The following is a 10,046-nucleotide window of genomic DNA, read 5'->3' as shown; positions in this document are numbered from 1 at the left end:
ACTTTCTTGGGATAACTTTGTCAGGTTTTGGCATGAGGATAATATTGGCCTGATACAATGAGTTGAGTTTTCCCTCCGTGTCTAGTTTTTGGAAGAATTTTTGGAAGTTTGTTATTAATTTTCTTTAAATATTTGGTAGAATTCACTGTGCCCACATGTTTCTTCTTGGGAATGTTTTTGCTAACTAATTCAATTTCTTTAATTAATAAAGGTCTATTCAAATTTTCTATTTCTCTTGAATCAGTTTGTGTTCTAGGAATTCATCAGTTTCATCTGTTAACTAAATTATATAATTATAAAATTATAATTTTTCCCTTATAATCATTTTTATTTCTATAAGGTTGGTATGTCCCTGTTTTGATCCTGGTTTATTAAGAGTCTTATCTCTTTTTATCTTGGTAAGTCTAGCCAAAGGTTTATCCATTTGGTTCATCTTTTCAAAGAAGCAACTTTGGGTTTTGTTGATTTTGTTTCCTTTCTCTATTGTTTTTCTATTTCATGTACTTCAGTTCTGAACTTTATTTTTTCCTTCTACTAGTTGTGGGTTTAGTTTAGTCTTCTTTTTTTGGTTTCTTATAGTCACAGATTAAGATTTATAAAATGGCATCTACAATTTTACTTTTCCCTCTTCTCACTGCTTTAGCAATCCCCTGTAAGTTTTAGTACATTGTTTGTATTTTCACTCATCTCAAAGTATGTTTTAATTTTTTTGGTAATGTCAGCTTTAACTCATTAGCTGTTTAGTAGTATATTATCTAACTTATACATTATTTGTGAATTTCCTGAATTTATTTTTGTTATTAATTTCTAATTTCATTGCACTGTGGTCAGAGAACATACTTCATATGATTTTAATTTATTTGCATTTATTCCGACTTATTTCCCTTTAGTGAACTCCATTGTATTGAATATCATGATGTATTACATTAAACTTCCTAGCAGTATAGATATTTAATGCTTGTTGAGTTAAATTAACAAAAAATCGTCTCCAGGGGCACCTGGGTGGCTCAGTGGGTTAAAGCCCCTGCCTTCGTCTCAGGTCATGATCCCGGGGTCCTGGGATCGAGCCCCACATCAGGCTCTCTGCTCAGAGGGGAGCCTGCTTCCCCTTCTCTCTCTCTGCCTGCCTCTTTGCCTACTTGTGATTTCTGTCTGTCAAATAAATAAATAAAATCTTTAAAAAAATTGTCTCTGGATATCAGGTCTAACATAGTATCTTATATGAACATGGCAACCAAAAAATACTTTGAAAGATATGAAGATCTATGCTACAGACCCATGTTATCCAAACTTAACTTATGATTAGAATCTCCGAGGGAATGTTTTTGAACTTGTGACCATACTAATGTGGTCTACTCTGTGTGACTCCACCCTCAGACCTGTAGAATTAGAGCTTACCTCTACATCTGCCGCCAACAAATCAAGCAACTACCCATCTCCAGTAAGAACACCATGTTTTCCATTTCATAAATATTGTCCTTAAAAGATCTGAAGTTATTTTTATTTCTAAATTGTACCAAATGATTTGTTAAATACATAAAACTTATAGAATGTGACTCAAATTTGTCACTGACACAGATTGAATGGAGAATATTCTGGGCTGAAGCATACCATCATAACATTAAAGAAGTATTCATGCAGACTAAGAAAATTTTAAACAAATACATAAAAATGTTTCTTCCACAGATGAAAAGTAAGGGTGTCACCACTGCTTTTACTGTGTAGTAAATAGAGAAATAACGACGGGAATATTTTGAAGGAAAGTGAATACTGTTTGGGACATACTTGTTTTTTTTTTTTTTTTTTCAGGGGAAAGCGCGAACGCAGTCCCCCACTACCACAAATTATGCAGTCGAGTTTCCCACATTTGGGGTAATCGCAGGGGTCAGCACATCCGGAGTGCAATGGATAAGCCTCGCCCTGGGAAAACCACCTTCGTGATCATGGTATCTCCCCTGCCAGGTAAGTATGGGGACATACTTGTTAAATGAAGTAAATAGAGCCCAAATTCTCTAGGCAAATCCTAATTTCAAATATTCTTTCCATCATCTCCTATACCTTTGAAATGCCCTCAATATCCCAACATTTTAAAGTTTGATAATTACTCCTAGACTGTGTCTCAATCAATGTGTTTCAGGGCATCTCTCCTGCTCCTCTGTTTAAAAAACAATGATCACTTTATTCAGACAATCTATTTTCTGTCTTGAGAGAAAACATTGATTCTGCTTTCTTTCATTTTTAACCTGTATTTCAGAAAAGGCTTTAAAATATGTAAATAAAATATAGGAAATGATAGCAGAATATAAAAAAAATTTAGAGTCACTAGAAACAATGTTGTTTCCTCTGTTCCTAGCTCTAAGATGATAGGTATAAAATTATTCCCAAAAAGGAAATATGATGGTGGGCTTCTCAGTATTTAAAAAAAGCCATCCTCAATATTTTTCTGTCCTAACTCAGATTCATATATGAGACATTTTCATGAGCATAGACACTGGTGTAATTGTTTCTGAGTTGAGTCTGAACATTAAGCATAATTTTCCTCCATCATTTATAGACATCACTACTGATAATATCATATTTATGAGTCCAAAATCCAGCTGAGAATTATTGCACTAGAAAAGAAAGACTGTTAGGATTTAGTGCAAACCTAGTATGTAACAACCTCTTCCACATGTTACCCTATTTGAATTCAAACATCTATAACTTCCAATCACCATTAACCGTAAAAGAGCTAAATTAGGTTTTATGCTACATTAAGTCCAGGATAATGTAACATATTTGTCTCTAATAAGAAGAGTAGATACATGAAACACAAGTTTTACTTATCAGCTGAGTTCTGTGTTTTGCAAAGGGACTCCTTTCTGGCACCATCCTTAGAACTTTGTCATTTTTTTGTTGTTTTTACTTTTTAATTTTGAAATAACATAGACTTGACAGATAATCTCACAGAACTCTGACAAAGAACTCCTTGGTACCCATCACCAAATTTTGCTATTTAGGCATGACTCTTTGTCTCACTTGTTGTATCATTCTCTCTCTCTCTTTCTCTTTGTCCCTAAATACTTCAGATTATATTTTCTAAAAACATGAGGAAATTTGACATAATATAGTACTGTTTACTAATTTTTAGTTATTATTCATATTTCTCCAGTTGTCCCAATAATTTCCTCTATAGCATTTTTCTCTTGGTCCAGGATCTACTTCAGGATCCACTCTGCACTTAGTTTTCATAACTCTTTAGCCTCTTTTAATGTGAAATGAATCCTTAGCCTATCTTTGACTTTCATAACACTAACATTTTTAGTTTTATTATTTTTTTCTTTTTGAACAGGCAAGGAAGATGAAAATGTTTAGTTCTCCTTGGTAACTTTTTAACATTGATTAATTCGACTTCTTTATTAAGTGCTTTATATTCCTAAGATCTTTCATCTACAGTAGAATACAATACCAAGCAAAAGAAATGTTTAAAAACTGCTCACATTTATCAATTTTTTAGAAGTGCAGTTGTTTTAAGAATCAGGTTTACAAAAAGTTCTGCCTAAGGCTACATTGATTGGTGTTTGCTTTGTTGCCTGGAGACTAAACATATTGATCCAGTTTTCATTGTCTTATAATTAATGCCAAAGAAAGATGAAACTGAGTAGGAATCAAAATATTACATGAACTCAAAGTATCCAGATTTCAAGGTCATTTGTTACTACATACTGATTGGAAAGAAAATTCATAGGACTAAAAAGAACAAGAAAAAGAATGATCCTGTCTTATAAAATACTTTAAAGAAGCCAAAAGAAGGTCAAAATGTTGAGCTAGCTTCTCAGTCTAACAATACAAACTCAATATAAATATTTATTGGATGGATGAAAGAATAATGAAAACTACTCAGAGAGAGTGACAAGGCTAAGTGCTTTTAAATAAGACAAACAGAAATCTTGTACCTGTGGCAGACACTGTCAGTGTCCTTGTCCTGGAGGTCACATGCAGCTTTGGGGGACAATTTCCATACATACTGGTGACTTCCTCCCCAAGACCCTGTGTCTTACTGGTTAAGAGCCTTCTGTGTCTGCATTCAGGGCAAGCCAGAAAAATAGGGAAGTCAACACCCCCAGGGGCAAGCCCCAGCCAATGGGGGATGGAAGTTGGTAGGTAAATTTGCCACTCCCTTGTTTTCAGTAAGACCAAGACAAGGTGCCTTCTACAGAGTCATCCACAGGATCAGCCTCAGTCATCCAGTGATAACCTATTCATTAACACACCTTTTACTGATTTTCCTCCTGTCCCTCTCTGACTTGTTAAGTTTGGGATCATTCTTCAAATAAACCACTGCAACCAAATCCTTGCTCAGCGCCAAAAGTGGTCTGTGGCATCAGGGGGTAAGATGGGTTTAAGAACCGCATCACACGACTACCCAGCTGGTAAAGAATATCCCATTCACATATGTGTTAGTGTTCTCCAGAGAAATAGAGCCAGTAGGATATATATATAAGAGACTTAGTATGGAAATTAGCTATGGAGGCAAGAAGTCCCAAGACCTGCCCTCTGCAAGTGGAAGAGCCCGGAAAGACAGTGTTATAACTTGTCCCAGTCCGAGGGCTTGAGAACCAGGAGAGCAGATGGTGTAACTTCCTGTCTGAGACTGAAGGCCTAGAAGGGGGGTAGGGGACTGTGTATAAGTCCCAGCGTCTGTGGGACAGGAAACCAGGAGTTCTGAATGTCCAAAAGCAGGAAAAGATAGATGTCCTAGCACAAGAAGAGAGAGAAAGCATTCACCCTTCCTCCACCTCTTTGTTCTCTTCCTGTTCAGTGGGTTAGAGGATGCTCACCCACCTCCAGACTGGTGAGGGCAAAGCTTTACCCAGTCTACACATTCAAATATCAATCTCTTCCAGAAACCCTCACTGACACTCCCCAAACATCCTGGCATAAGATGATGGCTCTGTTGCTAAAAATTCACTGAGGGTAACTTGGGGAGAAAGCCTTCACTAGTTCAACATTTTCCTCATTTGAAGAGTGTGTAGAAAGTAATGCATATAAGACAGCAGGATTGGCTGGTTACACCAAGATCCACTGATCCCCTAGAGAAGAACAAGTATAATCAGTAGGAAAGCGAGCACAGCCTAGACTAAACTCTGGATCTGAGAGTTAATGTTGCAGAGCTTCAGAGATGACTCAGCCAAGACAGGTTTGTTAGACTAAGATTAGGGCCCTGATTGAGAAAACCTGGGACCCTAAACATCTGACAGGATATTTGACTGAATAGCCTTAGGATAAAGAAAAGAGCAATACTGGCTCTTCAAAGTCTACTTAACCCTCAGAGTCTGCATAGGTGGCCAGCCCTTCCCTGTTAAAAGTCGGAAGCAGTTCCAAGCAAGAAGATACTGCAGCATTCTCTCCCATACAAAGGAAAAGATGCCCCTATAAGAAGCTACCTCTACTTCATTTTCTGGCTTCCAGGCCAATAAACAGGGCTAAATTCCAACATAACACATCTGGGGACATGCTGGGCTTGATAAAGAAGGAAACAGTTTACTCCCCCCAAAGCTGCAAACATTAGTTAGCCTGTCCCAGCAAGAGAAAGGGGAGTGCCCACTGGATTAGCTTTGTATGGTCTTGATCTAAGAGGTTAGAACATAAACTGATTAGACTTAAGAGTACTATCTTGGGGTATAAAATTTACCATCCTGTCAAGGACACTAGGAGAGAGAGGAGACTCATTACTAAGATGACTCTCAGAATTCAGGAGAAAGCAATAAGGTAGATTCTTTGCAAGATAATACTTGTCTTTAAAATTCAAACCCTACCTTTCTTCAGTTATTCCAAACCAATAGTGGCAAGCCTCATCATGACCTGAATGGGAATGCACAGTCCCTGCCGGGGGAGGAAAGTGACCTGGCTGACATGTATCAAATGAGCCAGGATAACATACATGGGACTAGACCTTGAGGGTATTGGACGGAGGGGTCGGAGGATATGTGGGATAGAGGAGAACTGACTGATATGGGGCACTCTCCCATGACTCAGGATCTAAATCTTGGCAAGGACACCTAGTGCCAGGCTCAATTACACTGCTTAAATTTCTTACCAGTAAAATGAGGTAGACATGCCAGAACTTCCTTGGCAGAGCTTGAGAAAGCTTCCAGAAGAATCCGAGAGTGGACATGTAAGAAAGGATTGATGTGAGAAGACCAGAGAACTCGCTAGCTTACAATATTTCCTGAGAGTGCCCAAGGGGCACTTCCTTCATGAAAATAAGGTAGAATGTACCAGGGAAGAAAGCATCACCATTGTTGAGAGACCCAGAACATCTGTAGGCCAGGGCTTTTGTTATTTTACCGGGCTCCCTGGTGTCAGCAGGATGAGAATATTCTGGAATATCAGAGATCTAGTGGAAGAATATAACCATCAGGGTCAAGATAGACATAATTTCCATAGTGGAAAGCAACATCAGAATGTCAGCTGAGGCCTTGATGTGCAAAGATCTATGGCGATGGCTAAACAAGCATGAAGTGAGACAGATAGGCAGCGACTGAGAGTACTGCTTGACTTCTGTAACCAAAAGAGATCAAAAGTAGATGCAAAGGAACTTATGCAACCTGTAGTCATGGAAAATCATAAACTCTTAACCCTGTTTGCTGACCCGAGTCAGTGCTCAGGTCCAGAGCCCTTGGCCCCTTTGAAGAATGATGTTGCAATGCCACCATTTAAGTGTATACAATAATTATTCCCCAATACTTTCCCAAAGAGACATTTGGAAGGTAATGCCCAGATCTTTCTAGGGCTATTATCTATAAAAAACAGAGCTGACACTAATAAGGGGCAGAATGCCGTGTGGTCTCCCTGTTAGAGTGAGGCACATGGAAGCCAGAAGACAAAGGCCCAAGTCCCAGACAGTGGATCCAATGAACTTACAAACTCATCTTGTTCTTGGTCTCTGAATAGCTGGTCCCTGAATACACAATCAAAATGGACGTCATGCTCGTCCCCTGTATGGATGACATTGGGTTAGAAGAGCAGAAATTGACAAATGTTCTTTTTTATGCCTGGGAAAGATATATTCATGTCAGAGGGTGGGAGAGGGTTATTAATCCCCCAAACACCGAGGGACATTTTATACCCTCTCACCAAAACAGATTTCCGTCCTGTCAGCAGCAGAAACCCGCGAGGGACCCCCAGGAAGGAGACAGACAAACCACACAGTGGCAAGTTGATTACATCAAATCCTTCCACCCTGGAGCTGGGGCAGCACTTCTTTTCAAGATTGATCATTTATTCTAGGAATAGGTTTGCCTTCCCAGGACACGGTCCCTCTGCCAGTGCCATTATCTGAAGGCACAAAAAAATGTCCAAGGTGCCAGCAACGGAGCCAATATAATATCTCCTTCATGTCAAATAACTCATTTTATGGTGAAGAAGGCAGGGCACAACAATGAGCATGGGTCCACTGATTCTATAAAATCGCACCTTCACCTGGAAGCTGATGGAACTGCTAATGGAACATTGCGTGGCCTCTGGCTTAAAGATAACATCTCTCTGGATTGGATGGTATTCATATTTCAAAATGTAGTATGTATGTTGTCCAAAGGCTCTTGTGTTATACAGTCCTCGCTAGCTAGAAGATAGGTGTGGAAACCAAGGGATTTTTTTTTTTCCCTTAACCATCAATTCCAGGGACCTACTTGGGAAATACATGTTTCTGGTCCATGAAACACTACACTCTAATGAATTACAGGTCCTGCTTCCTAGCGAGGGTGGGAATAAGAGGCCTCAACCAAAGCACATAGTAAATTTCCCATCAAACCTAAAATTAGATTTACCCCTTGCTTCATTTGGGTTCCTCCTACGGGCAGACCAGTAGTGGGAAAAAAGGAGTAATATACCAAAAAGAGTAATGGACTCCAATCATCATAAGAGACCAAGGTTGCTGCTGCAGAAAAGGAGAGTGGGCAGGTAGGAGTATTCCCTCGGGCACTTGGTGCTTCCCTGCATAATGATATCTAGAGCAGCGATGGAAAGACAAGAACATAGTAACCAAGGACTCTGACTCCTCAGGGATGAAGGTGTGAATCACTCCATTGAGCAAGCTCCCTAGGCCAGCAAAAGTTCTGGTCAAAGGTGAGTGAATCTAAAATGGTGGTAGAGGAGGATGATAACGATTATCATGATTGTCCTGGGGGCAAATTGCAGTAGAATCATATGAATTTAATGTGGAACATGAGCATCTCTAGAAGGTAAACCCGCAACCCCTCAGCCCACCTCAAAGTGAGATGCAACTTCATTGCGACAATCCCTGTACAGGCTAATGACTGCCTCGCTTGACCATCTGGATCTTGCTGGGGCAGGACCATCTTTTTGTGGCTCTGGGAGTGGACTCTGCCTGTGCACGGGGCAGGCTGAAAATACCAGGCTGTTCATGTTCCCACGAGCAGTCACCATCTGATCAGGAGTGGGAGTTTCTGGATAAATATCTCAGCTTCCTCGGCCTTTGCTGGAACAACTGGAAGACGTGTTCTACACATTGAGCTTGAGCCCTGGCCGTCCATGGTGGGGACTCACTCATTAACACATCTTCTAGGTTTTCCTCTCTTCCCTGTCTCACTCCCTCACTATGCTTCCTGGCATCAACTCTCAAACTGTGCCCAAATGCTTACCTCAGGCTCCACTTTTGGTGGAACCTAAACTAAGATAGTACCCGAGTAAAAGGAAATAGCAGAATTTGTAGAGTCAGTAATTAGTATCAGAAATAACCAGTATACTCTAGTTGAAAGTTTTACTGAAACTATTCCCAGGTTTTAAACATATTTATTTATAAAACATAAAATTAGAGGCAAAAGAGCTATGCTGGAGTTTCTATTTGGGACAACAAATTAAAAAAAAAACAAAACAATGAAATCCTTGACACATTAGATAAAATGTTAACACCATTCTTTTAAATGCATAAATAAATTTATAAGAAATTTTTGAGAAAGACACAGGAACTGAAAATAAAATGAAATCTGAAAACCTGAATAATAAGGAGGTAAAACTGACTCTGGGATGAGAAAACCTAACAGATTGATAGCAGAAACAAATGCAAAATTTCTCTGAAGTGAAAAACTCACAATCCTGGCTATACAAGCCCCACAGATACAGCCTTGTCAAAAATGAATTCATAAGTCAATATTTTAAAACCTCAAGCATAACAAGTCATCATGAAGAGGGAGAGCTCAGGAAAGTTCAAATCATTGTTAGGTAAAGACTACACACTATCTATGCTTAAAAGAAATAGGAGATGAATCAAAATCAAAGCCTGGTCCAAGATACCATAATAATATTAGACATCTGAAATAGAACTTACAGAAAAAAGCAATGTAAGAATGGATAAAATATTCAGAGGCTGGATTAAACAAGAGACTAGCTATGGCTGACAAGAGGGTTCATGACCTAGAATATAAATCTAAGGACCTTAAAAAAGAAGCCACCAGAGAGAAAAAAGTTAGAAAACAGAAAAGAGAACTTAAGAGATATAAAAGTGATCATGAGAAGATATAAGATATGTCCAAGAGAGGGGAGGGAGGTTTGAGAAGAGGAAATGTTGTGAGATGTTTTCAGAAAGTGATAAAGACAAAAAATCACTAGATTCAGAAGGGATCATGAATACAAAATAAAATAAATCCAAACCTAGGCAATTGCATAAAATTCACAAAGGATCAAAAAGCCAATCTGAGGGGCATAAAGGAGTATTTGTAAAACAATTAGACTGACAACACACTTCTCAAAGCAATATTAGAAAGCAGAATGGGAGCCAGTAATTTTATTCATATTCTCAGTTAAGCATCTGCCCCGAGCTCAGGTTACGATCTTGGAATCCTGGGATCAAATCCTGCAACAGGCTCCTTGCTCACAGAGGAGCCTAGTTCTTCCCCTCCCGCTGATGCTCCCCTTGCTTATGTTCTCTCTCTATCTCGCAAATAAATAAATAAAACCATTTTTAAAAAAAGAAAACTGAAAAATAAAAAGAAAAGAAAACTGTATATTCTGAACCCATTTATTGAATACCTCACATGAGCCAG

At 38.9% G+C, this 10,046-nt stretch overlaps 1 non-coding gene across 1 annotated transcript; it reads right to left on the bottom strand.

Moving 5' to 3' along the window:
• Positions 1-1,806: 1,806 nt before the first annotated feature.
• Positions 1,807-1,970, bottom strand: LOC116594649. Its single transcript, XR_004287357.1, has one exon. It is a non-coding gene; the product is annotated as a U1 spliceosomal RNA (small nuclear RNA).
• Between the last annotated feature and the right edge of the window lie 8,076 nt (positions 1,971-10,046).

The sequence above is a fragment of the Mustela erminea genome, chromosome 6, assembly GCF_009829155.1.
Source record: "Mustela erminea isolate mMusErm1 chromosome 6, mMusErm1.Pri, whole genome shotgun sequence".
Classification (NCBI taxonomy): domain Eukaryota; kingdom Metazoa; phylum Chordata; class Mammalia; order Carnivora; family Mustelidae; genus Mustela; species Mustela erminea.
This window is presented reverse-complemented; position numbering and strand designations above follow the sequence as displayed.